Below are 10,460 nucleotides of genomic sequence, written 5' to 3' on the forward strand. Positions count from 1 at the left end.
GAATCCTCACTATGTTTTTATTAAAGAATGCATAAATATAAATATAAAATTGCTAACATTTCACTACAGTTTTGATTTTACTTCAGTGTTTCAGCTCGTTCTGGCTCCCTACTGTGTCAGTCTCTGCCCTCTCCTGGTCTGTGATGACCAAGAAGTGAGGGCGTCTGCTGTTCAGAACTTGAAACTTCATATTGTCCTTTTTTTTTTTTTGAGACCGAATCTCACTAAGTCACTAAGTGCCCCAGGCTAGACTCTAATTTGAGATCCTTGTGCCTCAGCCTCACAGAAGGCTGGGATCTCAGGCATGTACCTACATGCCTGGCTTATCTTTATTTTTCTTTACTTTTTGATTTTGTTTTGTTCAGACAGCGTCTCACTGTGTGGCTCAGGCAGGCCTCGAACTCACCATGTTGTCCAGGCTGGCCTCAAACTCATGGCAATCCTCCTGCCTCAGCCTCCCTCTTGTTGGGAGGACAAGCATTGCGCCACCATGGCAACTGCCTTGGTGGGTTGCTTTTAGCAATTTCTTCAGTCTTTCAAGGCATAACAAAGGGATTCTCAGGGAGAGGGCCCAGACAAGGATAGGAAAGGTCAAGAGAGATTTATTTTTTTAATGTCCAACATGTTGGGCTTTTTCTTTATAAGTTTTGGTACATAAAGCAATAAACCTTCAACTATCTCTCAAATTATGAGTCATCTCCAGACAATTCTGGAGAATTGAATGGATGAATGAACACAAAAGAGTGAGAGAACAATGCACACAAGAGTTGATTGTGTACTCCTCACAATGCAAAACACAGGCCTTGGGAGAAGGGAGGCAGGAGTGTGGGCTGGAACAGAGGCAGAGACTTCAGGCATCAGAAGGCTTCAGAGTGGAAGGGACCCCACAGGAGATGGGGTGGCCGCCCAGATGGCAGGGTTTGCTCTGCCACCCCACTGCCCTGGTGAAGAGGGGCAGGAAGAGCTTTGGCTGCTTCTCCTTGGGCTGGAGCTAGGTTTAGGCAGGACCAAACTCCAAGAAGATATGCTGGAGTTCAGGCTCTCAGGAGACCAGGAATTTCTTGAGCCTCTGTACCTCCTTCTGCTGCAGCCACATAGCCTCCAAGCACCTGTGCCCTTGGACAACTGTGGGGCTCCTCAAGAAGGCTGGCTGCATACCAGAGCCATTCCTTCTGCAGGGACCTCCCTGTTAAACATGCAAGCCCTGCACATTCACTGCGGCTCCCATGCTGGGCAGACTCAAGAACCAAGTGGCCTGGAGTGTGGCTCCATTGCTTCCTTAAAAAAAAAAAAAAAAAAGAAAAAAAAAAAAAAAAAAAAAAAAAAAATGTTGGATTGGTCAGATAGCTGAGTGGATTAAGCACTTGCTTAGGCAAGCACAGGGACCGGGGTTCAATCCCTGGCACCACATGCTGCAGCAAACATGCACTGAGACTGGCCTCAAAGCCTGGCCTCCAGGTCTGGGTGTGGCGGCACACACCTGTGATCCCAGCACTGGGGAGGCTGAAAATAGAAGGATTACTATGAGTCCAAGCTGATTAGTGAGAGCCTGTACCAAATGCATTTTTAAAAAGTTTTTTTAAAAATTATTTATTTGATGCATAACACTTTTACCTCTGCCTGGGCTTTGCTTCTTGTGATCTTGTGTCATGGTTGCTCCCTCCCCCCTTGCATCTCTCAAGTCTCTGAGAGAAATGACATTTTCCCTCCAGGTGTCCTTGGACTCCGAGTACCTCCTGGTGACATGGGCTCCCTCCCTGAGCTCCCTGAGCAGGTGGCAACCTGGTGCTACTTCTGCTCTACAGGTACAAGAAGTCAGGGTTCCAGATGCGGGGCCTCCCAGGCGCAGTCCCAGCGCCCAGCAGCCTGCCTGGAGGGGGTGAGTGGACGGATGAATTAACAAAGACTGGGAGGGGAGGGCAGGGCGAGCAGAGCTGCTGCTCAGGAAGGCCTGGCCAGGGTCCAGCCCGCAGCTGGGCACACCCGTGACTTGGGTTGGGCTGGGAGAGGCTGAAGATCAGGGCAGCCTTGGCCTCCCTTTCCCCTCCTTCACGGCCAGCTCAACAAACAACGCCCCCACTGCCCTGAAGATCTGGCACCAGCAAAATGCAGAGGAAAAACACTCTGGATCTCAGAGAACCCCCACCCAATGGATTAGGACAGTTTCTCTTCCCGTTTCCTTAAACCAGGGCAAAGAGGACGTTGGGAGCTTCATGCATGGAAACAAAACACATGACAGCCTGTGCCATCAAAGGCTGCCCCAGGGAGAAAGGAGATGTCCCCACACTGCCCAGCTCTTAATATGCCAGGAGCTGCTCTAATCAATGCTAATGAGCAAAGTATTCCGCCTGGTTTTGAACCTCAGATGTGACTCCTCCCCTCGAGGGATCTTAAAGCAGCGGTTGGCTGTGAAGCAGAATCCAGGAGAGCTTCTGGGGCAGCTTTGGGGCACAAACTGCCCCAAATAAAGAAGAAAAATTAGCAACCAATCCCTTCTTGAACCAACAGACTTAGCACATAAAGACGAAATGAGAGAGATAAGGGGAGAAAGAAAGAAAGAAAGAAAGAAAGAAAGAAAGAAAGAGAGAAAAAGAAAAGGAGAGAAACGAGAATTTAACTCACACCAAGGCAAGCTGTCAGTTTTCTAGAAACAGGAATTGTCGCTTCCACACAGGCAGCCCCTTTGAGGGCTGGGGATCAGAAGCCAATACTGGGAGTAAGATGAGAAGGCAGGCATTTGTCGACCTCTTTGCTTGCAGAGGTCATTACTCCAGGGGCCTCAGGACCTCTATGATAAAAGCACATTTAAGTACACTGGCTAAAATCTTTAGAACTCTACTCATACCTAGCAAGTGCTCAGAAAAATGCACAGCTCCCTTTCCCTTCCTGGAGGCCTGGGACTCTGCTAGGTCCACAATTAATTGCTTTATCAGAATCTTGGGGGCTGGGGATATAGCCCAGACGTAGGGCACTTGCCTAGCTTGTGTCAGCCCCTGGGTTTGATTCTCAGCACAGATGAAATGTATCTTGAGTAACAGAAACCTATTCAACTTGACTAAAATACCAGACTCCTTCTTTTTAGTGATTGTGCAGAAGGGCTATAGAGTGAGCAGGGCTTGGGATGATGCTCAGCTAGACGTAGGGCCCCAATCACCCTGCAGACCTTGCCCAGAAAGATCCCTGCTGCTTTTGCCACTGGGCAGCTGTCATAGACCATGCTTCCCTGCCTCCCAGGATACCAGGTGCAGAATCCTGGTCCTTGCCTCCACAGTTGACTTGGAAAGTGTGGCACTAGCCTGGCTACTGCTCCCAGAAAAGATTTCGGCACATCCCTGCCCATTAGGTCACTCATTCCAGATTTGAGACTGGGGTGAAGTGTGACCACACCTGAGTCACTGGTCCTTCCCACACCTGAGGAAAGCCAGGAGGGAGGCTCTGATATATGCACCTTCCAAAGAGTAAGGTGGGCTCTGTCTCTCACTGAGCCCCAAGAAGTGGGAGTTCCTCCAACATTGGAAGGGACTTGGGAGGTTGGGCACCCCCAACATATCATACATCCTCTACAATTGGATTTGGGCTTCTGACCTGCACAAAGGAAAAAAAAAAGTGAACCTGATGAGGCTCAGCCTGGCTCTAAAGTTTGTCTCTGGGAAGTCTTTTCCCAGCTCACACTTGACCTCCTCCAAGGCCCACAGAGCTCTCTCTCCTACAGAAAGGCTGTCCCACCCCTGCATTGTGTAATGCTCCTTAGAAATGAATGACGCCTCTTAGGGTTTGGTAGACCAGGGGGACGAGGGCAAGGCCTGTGACAGAGGAGCAATATGTGTTCAATGCTAGATCTGTGAAGCTATGAAGGTTTTGCACAGCAGGTAGCTTAGCTTAAATGGTGTTTTTGGTACAGGGTCTCAACAGGTAGTCCTGGCTGGCCTTGAGCTCAGTAGTCCAGGATAGGTTCGAATTCTGAGATCCTCCTGCCTCAGCCTTCCGAGTGCTGGGATTAGAGATGTGCACCACCACACCTGGCTACTCAAGCTACGTTGTGGAGAATGGACTGGAGGCCTTGCAGTAAGAAGCAGGTGAAGAGCTCGTCAGAAGAGCAAGGGGGCTGAGCAGAGGTGATGATAGGGTCAGATGGAAAGGCGAGGGGCAGAAGTACTTCAAAGACATTACTTAGACCCAGGAGGCCAGAAGCATCCATGATTGCTGCAGCACACCTTTATCTACTTTATTCTTACTATATTGACTCTTGGGGCTCTGCCCGACAGCTCAGTTGTTTAAAGCACTGCTTGGGTAAAAGCAGGCAGGAGCAAAGGACCACAGTTCAATTCCCAGCTCCAGATGCTGTACAGACCTGCCCTTAAGGCAGCCTGAAGTAGCCAAAAAAGAAAAAAAGAAAAACAAAAAAACTCCCTCTCAACTATATTGACTCGCATGGCCCTTTTATGTGTGAGAAAAACAAATTGTGATCTTATAAAATTGATTTTTTAAAGAATCATCTGACTCTCATGGGTTCACAAATATTTCAAAATTACAGCTAATGTAGATGTCAAAGTACATCCAAGCATCATTTCTATGAGATGTTGAGGGTCTCTGGGGCAGATTTGATTATTGCCCACTTTGATCCTTTCTGTGACAGAGAAATAATTTACAAGAGTAGGTTATGCTCGTTACTGTGGAATGGCAATTTAGAACAGTTTCTGTGCTAGGAAAAATTATTTGAAGCTTGCATTCAAAAATCAGCACACTGTGTATTAGTTAGCTTTCCTGTCACTGGGATAATTTGAAATGAAGTTTAATTTGACTCACAGTTTCAGGGGACTCAGTCCATGGTCGACTGCTCCAAGGGAAGAGCATCATGGCTGAAGGATGTGGGGAGCAAAGCTGCTTGGTTCATGGTGGCCAGGAAGCAGGGCAAGACAAGGGCCAGGAGCCTCCTGGAGAAGAAGAGGGAGAAGGAGAGAAGATTAAGAAAGAAGAGGTGAAAGAAAAGGAGGAAGATAAGGAAAAGAAAGAGAAGGGGTCAGGGGGATGTTATAGTCTCTAAGATGGCACCTCCATGACTCACAGACTTACCCAGAAGTCCCTTGTGGCTCTCAAGCCAGTCGAGTTAATCATCCAGCTTAACTGTCACACAATTAAGACTTGGGACGTGGTTCTCAGAAGGCCATGTCCAGTTCTGCCACTCACCAGCTGTGTGACCCCACCTCTGTCAACCTCTCTTCCTGCCTTAGTGCTAGAATTACAGATGTACCATGCCCAGCTACATCACTTTGTGTTAAAGTGGGCCATGAAATGATACTCAGGCCAAAGAATACGGAATCTCTTGTGAAGTCCAAAACTCAATGGAATCTATGACTTGCGGTACACTGGGGTGGCAATTTTTAAAAAGCACTTTAAAAATTTTTCCATTGACACATACTAACATTGACTCTGCCTGTCTCTTCTCTAGCTAAGTGCCTGCGGTGTGGATTCGGTGACGTGCTTTGCATGAAGTGCTGGGAAAAAAGTGTGACCCATGGGCTGTCGTTGGTTATGATGACAACAATCATTATCACTGTAGTTCTCCTTTAGATAAGATGGCCAAACATTTGCTTATAACCTTGTACATCCTTCTGTACACTTTATGTATATATTTATTTTTGAGACAGAATCCCACCATGTTGTTCAGGCTGGTCTTAAACTCAGTATGCGGCCCAGGCTGGCCTCAAACGTGCAGTGGTCTTCCTGCCTCAGCTTCCTTAGTGCTGGGATTACAGGCCTGTGCCATGCACCAGACTTCCAGACACAGCCTTTAAAAATGTATATGCTTCTCATCCACAGTGGGTTGAGTCTGAGTATGCACAGTATGGGGCTAGCATGGCATGTGGTGCCCAGGATCAAACCCAGGTCCTTGGGCTTGCCAGGCAGGCACTTAGACCATGGAGCTCTCTCCCCTGCCCTTTGCACAGTTTTGAAAGTGACGCAGAACTGTCAACTCCTGATATGCTCCAAAGCAGGGGTCCCAAGCTCACCTCAGGGCTCCCTATCCTGATTCCTGGGCCTCTGCATTCCTGCTACCACATCTCCCTTCTCACTAGTCTGGTCCCAAATCACCCTTCCCAGACTTCCTCAGAAGCTGTGCTGTTTCCTTTCCTACCCTCAAGACACCAAAACTTCTGCCTGGTCTTAGATGAAGCAGTCGAGGCCCCATCTTCCTGTGCTCTGAGACCATTGGCTCTTTATCTACACCTCTTATTCCCCAGATAACTCCTGCCTTCATTAGTCATATGTGGTGGAGCATACCTGATAGTCCAGCACTATGAAGGCCCAGCCTGGAGTGCACTATCTCTATCAAAAAAAAAAAAAAAAAAAAACTCTTTCCTTTGCTCCCCCACAAATGGCGTCACAGCCCCAGCCTGTGTTCCTTCCTGCAGCTCAGATTCCTTATATGACATTCATCGCATTTCATAGGGCCTCAATGCCCATGCACAGAAGTAAATTATTTCTCTCTTTTTTGCCTGCCTATGGCCATCTCAATGCACAGTCGAAGCAACTGGAAAGGGAGGAAGGCCCTCTCCCCTCCACCTCTGATTTGCAAAAGTTATTGGCTTTGTAGGCAAAACCCACAAGGCCGCACCTGTTCCTAGTGGACTGACTGGTGAAAGTCTGGTATGTGTCAATGGAAAAATCTTTAAGGTGCTTTTTAAAAATTGCCCATCGATGTTCAACATCATCTACCCTGAAGGCACTTGGGCTGTAGGCCTGAGGTTTGACATCACCTTGTATGTACTTATTTATTTTTGAGACAGGGTCTGTGTAGTTCAGGCTGGCCTAGACCTCACCGCAATCCTCCTGCCTTAGCTTCCCAAGTGCTGGAATTACAGGTGTACCATTCCCAGCTACATCACCTTGTGTTAAAGTGGGCCATGAAATGATACTTAGGACAAAGAATACGGAATCTCTTGTGAAGTCCAAAACCCAAAGGAATCTATGACTTGTGGTACACTGGGGTGGCCACCAACCACATGTGGCTGCATAGGAGATGTTTTGTATGTGGAATGTTCCTCCAGAGCCCCGTTTCTGCATGCAGAGGAAGGACTGTCATTTTGAAAAAGTTCTTGAAACCCTGGGGCCCCTTTTCAGCAAGCCAGCTGGGCTTGATAGTCTCAGTTTGCAAACAGTTTACCTACACAGTATTGATCCCCTCTGGGCTGCTCACAGAGCTCCTCCCTGAGTGAACTCTCACAAGACCCCTGATGAGCTTTCTTTCAAAGTCCCCTTCAGATACCATTGATTCCATTGCGTTCTCCACCTGCTGCCGCAGCCCTGTTAGTTTGCAAGAAAATTAGGAACTGCATGTTGTGCACTTTTCTTGAAAAATGCAGGGCCCAGTGACCTGGTGGCTTTCACAAAGGTGGCTGGGGGGCTACCACGGCCTTCAATCCTGTGCTTATGCCTTCCTGCCTTGTACCTTCCACAACACCCCAGGGGGTCATGTGCATGAGCAGGAGGCCAGAAAGGCAGCAGGCACCCCTTTCTCCCCCGGGTGGGTCCCACAGATGTCCTCTGGCATCTTCCTTTTGCGGCTGGTGGGTAACATTGAGGCTTGGTGCCTGCTAACCATGATCACCTCTCACAGCACTCAACTGGTTACTAGTTTCATGTCTTGAGCAGCTTTCCTGCCTTTCCTGAGCTCTTGCTTTGGAAAAGCTGCAGCCTCCTGATGTGGTGGCCACTAACCATATGCTGCTACTGAGCACAACAGATGAGCTGTATGTGGAAAGGGCTGCACATTTCCACACTTCCTTGGATGGCTGGCTTTGGTGAACCCAGCATGGAGAGCCATTTGCTGTCTGTCTCCACTCTAGAGACATCAGGCGTGTGCTATAGGTGCCGCGCATGGCCTGGGCCCTGTTGTCCTATACAGGGCATGGGGAATGGGTTGCAATGGAGTGGAGTGTGCAATGGGGGTTTGTCACCTGCAGCCACATCCCTGGGTGACCACTGCAGCTACTGCTCCTAAATGTCTTCACCTGAGACTGGACTTGCCTTCCAGGGCTGCAGCTGACACCTTGGAAATGTTTCCCATTGTCCTAGAACATACAGCACACGCTAATAATTGCATTAGCCCAGGCTGGGGACAGCAGGGAGGTCCTAGCTGTCTGCAGGTCTCTCTTCTTTTCCTGTCTTAACTTGACTCATGGTGCTGCCTTGCAGGTACACTCAGGAGATGCTGCTGTGACAGGGCTCCTTGGGATGCATTTAGGCACAGTTATCTGGGGAGATGGCTTAATGTGTGGGTATCTATGAGGGAGGTTTGGGGCAAGTGATAGGCAGTCACATGACACCTTAGGCTGATTGGCAGCCTGTGTCACAGCAGGAAGTAGGCCTAAGTTCCCTGGGGAAGCTTTATACACATGCAGGGTCACCCAGAAGACACATCCCAGAGCTAAATGGCTGCAACAGCCCTTTGTCATCCACTGATGTCCCCTACTTTGTGCAGCCCATGATTTTTCTTTTTTTATGTATTTAGTACAGGGTCTAAATACGATCACTACGTAAATCAGAGTAGGGATTCTCCTGTTTTCGGCCTTCCAAGTGCTGGGATTACAGTCAAGTGCCACCACACCCAGTCACAATCGCCATCTCAGTGCACTACCACCCCCCAGGCCAAGACAGGGCCAGCACAGCACACCAGGAATGGAACCTTGGCAGCTGCACTCTGCCTAAGCAGGCACTTTAGTCCACTGAGCTATCTGGCCAGCACACCCATGCTTCTTTCTTGTGAGACAGGATCTTATTATGTAGTTCAGACTGGCTATGAAATTACAGTGATCCTCCTGCCTCAGCCTGCTGGCTGCTAGGATTACAAGTGTGTTCTATCATGCCCAGATCTTTGTTTCCCTGAGACACCTTCTGACAATCAGATGAGTGTATCCATCCCACCCACATATGCTGCTGCACCCAGAATCAGGAGGGCTTCTGTCCAGCACCAGAACTCTTTTTTAAGACCAGTTTCTCAACTTGAATTCAAGTATTTTATTTATCCATTAAACAAATCTTTATTTATACAAGGATTATACACTTATTTACATTTAGTATATAAGAGTTTTTGTTTGTTTGTTTATATCTTCTTGAGGCAGGGTCTTACTATGCAGTTCAGGCTGACCTTGAACTCACAATGATCCTCTTGCCTCAGCCTCCTGAGTACAGCAACTACGGGCATGTGCCACCATGCCCAACTCTATATGATATCTTTGAACATATTTTATATATTCAATGAGGTGTGATCAAAATATACAGTGAACATTTAAAATTTGTATAATTATTACAGTAAAAAATACATTGCCATGAACCCCCCCAAATGCCCCCCTCACCTTGCACACTCATCCCATCATCCTCACCACTTTCTGCAGCACCTCTAGAGTCCTCTTTCCTGGGGAGCTTTACGAAGTGGGATCACAAGTACAGTGACTGTGGGTGCTGAGTGCCACCCCACGGTAAGACCCGACTGTATCGGCTCCTGCAGCAGTGCTCTGGCGTCCTGCTCCCTCCCCAGCCCATCCACTGCAGCCCAGTTACCTGAAGAATGCCTGCCTCCCAGGTCCTCAGCGACCCGACGTCTCCTGTATTTCCTCTGGGTATCGATCCACCCATTTCATTTGCAGTACCAGGAATTAAACCCAGGATCTTTGTGCTGAGTTATAGCCCCAGATCCTTTTCTTATTTTTGAGGTAGGGTCTTGCTGAGTCTAAGTTGCCCAGGTTGGGCTCAAACTTTTGACCCTACTGCCTCAGCCTCCCAGAGTGCTGGGATGACAGGCAAGTGGTACCTGACTTAAACTTTTTTTTTTTTTTTTGTGGAATCGGGGATTGAACTCAGGCCCTTGTGCTTACCAAGGAAGTGCTTATTCTACTGAGCCATCTCTCTGGCTCCTTAAACTTTAATTATACTAGTTCATGACATGTAGCTCACAAACCATACAATTCATTCATTTAAGATGTATGAGTCTTCATTATTGGATTGGATACTTAAGGTAAAAATTTTTATAGCATTCTTTTTATGTTTTTATAATGCTGACTTGTTTGAAATTAAACAGATTGGTAGCCTAATTAAAACATAACATATGAGTCAATGGTTTTTAGTACATTTACAAAATCCTGCAATCACTACCACAATCTATTCTAGAACATTTTTACCATCCCTAAAGCAACCCTGTACCTATGAGCAGTCATTCCACTGCATCCCCTCCTTTCAGCCCCTGGCTATGTCTAACCCTACTGTCTCTATGGACTTGCCTACCTCGGTGATTCATATAAATGGAATTAGATATGGTAGACCAACTGATGGCCAACTTGGAACATCCAACTGGACTGAATCAGTACCGTTCTGGGTGTGGAAGGCCCACCTGGGGATTGCTACCAATAGTATAGAAAGAACTGGAGAAGATGGTGTGCTGTTGATTCTCGTGGAGAAGCCTG

The sequence above is a fragment of the Octodon degus genome, unplaced genomic scaffold, assembly GCF_000260255.1.
Source record: "Octodon degus isolate 3935 unplaced genomic scaffold, OctDeg1.0 scaffold00151, whole genome shotgun sequence".
NCBI lineage: Eukaryota > Metazoa > Chordata > Mammalia > Rodentia > Octodontidae > Octodon > Octodon degus.